Raw genomic sequence first — 4,977 nt, 5'->3', positions numbered from 1 at the left:
ACAAATTGGAGCAGTTTTCTTTTTTTTTTTTTTTTTTTTTTTTGAGACGGAGTCTCACTCCGTTGCCCAGGCTGGAGTGCAGTGGCCGGATCTCAGCTCACTGCAAGCTCCGCCTCCCGGGTTCACGCCATTCTCCTGCCCCAGCCTCCCGAGTAACTGGGACTACAGGCGCCCGCCACCTCGCCCAGCTAGTTTTTTGTATTTTTTAGTAGAGACGGGGTTTCACTGTGTTAGCCAGGATGGTCTCGATCTCCTGACCTCGTGATCCGCCCATCTCGGCCTCCCAAAGTGCTGGGATTACAGGCTTGAGCCACCGCGCCCGGCCAGTTTTCTTATTTGAGTTAAAAATGGGTTGTAAAACAACAAGAGACACTGTATCAGCAATGCATATGGCTCAGGAACTGTTAACATACAGTGCAGTGGTGGTTCAAGGTTGGTTGGTTGGTTGGTTGGTTTTGAGATGGAGTCTTGCTCTTTCAGGCTGGAGTGCAGTGGCATGATCTTGGCTCACTGCAACCTTCACCTCCTGGGTTCAAGCTGTTATCCTGCCTCAGCCTCCCTAGTCGCTGGGATTACAAGTCCGCACCACCATGCCCAGCTAATTTTTGTATTTTTAGTAGAGACGGGGTTTCACCATCTTGGCCAGGCTGGTCTCGAACCCCTGACCTCGTGATCCACCTGCCTTGGCCTTCCAAAGTGCTGGGATTACAGGCTTGAGCCACTGTGCCCAGCCGGTTCAAGAAAGTTTGCAAAGGGGAGGTGAGTCTTGAAATTAGGAGCATAGTGGCTGGTCGCCAGAAGTTAATAACTACCAGTTGAGAGCCATCAGCGAAGCTGATCCTCTTACAACTACTTGAGATGTTGCCAAATAACTCAATGTGGACCATTCTACAGTCCTTCGGCATTTGAAGTAAATTGAAAAGTGAAAAAGCTCGATAAGTGGGTACCTCATGAACTGACTGAAAAAAAAAATCATTGTTTTGAAGTGTCGTTTTCCCTTATGTTACACAACAACAAATCATTTCTTGGTCAGATGTTGATGTGCGAGAAAAAGTGGATTTTATATGACAACCGGTGATGGCCAGCTCAGTGGATGGACCGAGAAGATGCTCCAAAGCCAGTCTTGCACCAAAAAAAGGTCATGGTCACTGTTCTGTGGTCTGCTGCTGGTCTGATCCACTATAGCATTCTGAATCCCGGGGAAACCATTACATCTGAGAAGTATGCTCAGCAAATCGATGAGATGCACCAAAAACTGCAATGCTTGCAGTCAGCATTGGTCAACAGAAAGAGGCCCAATTCTTCACAATGCCCTTCCGCATGTTGCACAACCAGTGCTTCAAAAGTTGAACAAATCAGACTGTGACATTTTGCCTCATCCACCATATTCACCTGACCTCTCTCCAACTACCACTTCTTCAAGCATTGCCACACCTTTTTGCAGGGAAAACACTTCCACAACTAGCAGGATGCAGAAAATGGTTTCCAAGAGTTCGTCAAATCCTAAAGCATGGAATTCTACACTACAGGAATAAACAAACTTAAAAGTGTGTTGGTTATAATGGTTTCTATTTTGATTAATAGAGATGTGTTTAAGCCTATTTATAATGATTTAAAATTCACAGTCTGAAACCGCAATTATTTTTGCCTGAACGTAAATGCTGAATTTTAGATGCTGAAAGTTCTGGGCATCTAAATCTTCTTTCACATCCGTGATTATTTTTGGAATAAACTCTCAGAGGTGGAAATACGAGGCTGAAGGCCTGGTGTGGTGGCTGAAGCCTGTAATCCCAGCACTTTGGGAGACTGAGGTGGGCAGATGGCTTGAGCCCAGGAGTTTGGGACAACATGGTGAAACCTCATCTCTACAGACAGTGCAAGAAACCAGCCAGCATGGTGGCATGCACCTGTGTTCACCGTTAACCGAGAGGCTGAGGTGGGATGATCACCTGAGTCCAAGAAATCAAGGCTCAAGTGAACCATGATTGTGCCACTGAACTCCAGCCTGGGTGACGGTGAGACTTCATCTCAAATATATATGTGTGTATATATGTGTGTGTTTGTATGTATATATGTATTACATGTATATTTATATGAAGGGGTTATGTATTTAAGGCTAGGGATGCTTGTATAGTCCATCAGAAAGCTTTTCTTCTTACTGCACTTACATTTATTGTCCTTTTTGTTTCTGCCTCCCCTCCCCTCTCCTCAAAATTTCTGGTTTTTCTTTAGCTTTATTTCTGAACATTTTATCTTGGATCTCTCTTTATTCAAGTAGAAATAATTGGCTGGATGTGGTGGCTCATGCCTGTAATCCCAACATTTTGGGAGGCCGAGGCAGGCAGATCACCTGAGGTCAAGAGTTCAAGACTAGCCTGACCAACATGGAGAAACCCCGTCTCTACTAAAAATACAAAGTTAGCCGGACGTGGTGGTGCATGCCTGTAATCCCAGCTAACTGGGAGGCTGAGGCAGGAGAATCCCTTGAACCTGGGAGATGGAGGTTGCGGTAAGCTGAGATCGTAGTATTGTACTCCAGCCTGGGCAACAAGAGCAAAACTCGGTCTCAAAAAATAATAATAATCGCAGTCCTTAAGTTACACATATCATAAAATATATGAGAATTTTTCTTGGACCCTAGGAGTGATTTTTTTTTTTTACTTTAATTTTTTTTTTCACTTTAGGTGAGCATTTGTACAGTGAAACATTTTGTTACACAGAAGTGATGTTTAGGAATACTAACAAGTTATTTCCATGGTCTAGTTAGTTGAGTTTAACTACTTTCTGTTTCCCTGTAGTCTTCTGTAAAGTTTCCCCTTCTTGTGTGTATTCTTTCTCTCAGTGCCTTTGTAGCCGATAGGACCCTCTGTACATGTGCCTCACCACACTTACTTTGCATTTGTTTGACTCTTCCCAAATTTGAAACTCTGTTTCCAGAAAGCAGCAACTGTTTTATTTAATCACTGTTATGTTCCCCCACCTGATAGGTGCTCTGTTATAGATATTTTTTCTAAATCTGTATGCACATTTGTATGCAAAATGTGAAATAAGCCAACTTAACATCTTTTGTTTTCTTGGGATTTTTTCTTCTTCTACTTCTTTTTGTTGTTTGGTTTTGTTTTGTTTTTGAGACAGGATCTTATTCTGTCACCCAGGCTGGAATGCAATGGCACGATCATAGCTCATTACAGCCTCAAACTCATAGGGTCAAGGGATCATCCTAGTTTGGCCTCCTGAGTAGCTGGAACTACAGGTGTGTGCCATCAGGCCCGGCTAAATTTTTTGTTTTTTTGGTAGAGATGGGGTTTCGTTAGTTGCCCAGACTTGTTTTTTCACCATAACAATAATTCTTTCTTGAAAATTAATGTATCATAGATGCTGTCTTAACCTTTAAATTTTAAAATATTCCAAATACTTAGCTTTAATACCAAATTGATTTGTAATTGTTAATAAAATGTAGACTTAGAGGACCATTAAGAATGTATCATGCTCGCTTTGGCAGCTCACCTCCTAAAATTGGAACCATACAGAGATTAGCATGGTCTCAGTGCAAGGATGACATAAGAAGCATTCCATCTAAAAATAAAAAAAGTGAAGAATGTATCAGAGTATTAGTTTCTTCAGACTTCTTTTTATTCTCCAATCCCTTTTTAAGTATTTTATAATATTTTAATGGTAACTATGGACAAATATTAGTAATTAGGAGACAATGTCTTGGGTATAAATGAATGAAATTATGATGTAATTGTATTTTTGTAACCTGTTAAATGAGCCTAAACTAATAGGAGTCATAATTATCAACTTTTTAATGTTCCTGTGACATAAAGCTATATTGAAGAATGTTTTATTTGTTAAGAGTTTGAAGAGAATACATAATTAGCTTCCCAATGTGGTATTTTAGACCGAAATCTCAAAGTTAGCACATCCTTATGGATTTGTCTGCCCTTTCGTGTGGTTTCCAGTTTTAAGTTCTTGATAATTTTATCACAGAACCCCATGAACATGTGTGTAATTTTTTTTTTTTTAACCTATCTTACCAAGGAGAGTGTTTAGGAGGGAAGCAAATTTGTGTGTGTGGTTTTTTTTAATCAACACTCTGTATTCTGAATGTCCGAGATATAACATACTCAAAATTTTAAAAAAGTCTTTTGTTTTTTAGAATAAGGCTGATTTTATGGGAAAATTAAGCAAGGTGTTCCTTGAAAAACCTGAATCTGCGATCTGTTTGTGGTAAGTAATTTTACTTAGCTCCTCTTAGGTAATCAAGACCGGTCGTGTTGCTCGTGTGTGTGTGTGCGCATGTGTATCTGTGTATCTTTTGAAAAATGATAGCCGGGCACGGTAGCTAATGCCTGTAATCCCAGCACTTTGGGAGGCAGAGGCGGGCAGATCACCGAAGGTCAGGAATTTGAGACCACCCAGACCAACAAGGTTAAACCCCATCTATACTAAAAGTACAAAATCAGCTGGGCGTGGTAGCACATACCTGTAACCCCAGCTACCCGGGAGGCTGAGGCAGGAGAATCACTTGAACTCGGGAGGTGGAGGTTGCAATGAGCTTAGATCGCGCCACTGTACTCCATCCTGGGCAACAAGAGTGAGACTTTGTCTCAAAAGAAAAAAACGTAGAATTTGTTCAACTGTGCAGTTTCTGTACATATATTGAGAAGTGGAAATGATTGCTGTGTTGAACGTAGCAGCTTTCCTAAAGATTTATTTTATGGAAAGTTACGTAATTTACTTCTTTGTAACCAAAGCAGAATTTGCAATTTTTATATTTTTTTTGCCCTGTTCAATTTTTATTTATTTTTTAAGATGGGGTCTCGCTGTGTTGCCCAGGCTCGAGTGCAGTGGCATGATCTTGGCTCACCACAACCTCCGCCTCCTGGGTTCAAGCGATTCTCCTGCCACAGCCTCCTGGATAGCTGGTACTACAGGTGCACACCACCACGCCCAGCTAATTTTTGTACTTTTGAT

The 4,977-nt window shown here is 41.3% G+C and overlaps 1 pseudogene; it reads left to right on the top strand.

Annotated features, from left to right (window-relative positions):
• The first annotated feature begins 3,486 nt into the window (after positions 1-3,486).
• Positions 3,487-3,582, top strand: LOC119619117 (U6 spliceosomal RNA; annotated as a pseudogene).
• Positions 3,583-4,977: the final 1,395 nt, after the last annotated feature.

The sequence above is a fragment of the Chlorocebus sabaeus genome, chromosome 24 (assembly GCF_047675955.1).
Source record: "Chlorocebus sabaeus isolate Y175 chromosome 24, mChlSab1.0.hap1, whole genome shotgun sequence".
Lineage (NCBI taxonomy): Eukaryota > Metazoa > Chordata > Mammalia > Primates > Cercopithecidae > Chlorocebus > Chlorocebus sabaeus.
The sequence above is the reverse complement of the archived record's forward strand: the minus strand, read 5'-3'. Positions and strand labels throughout refer to the sequence as shown.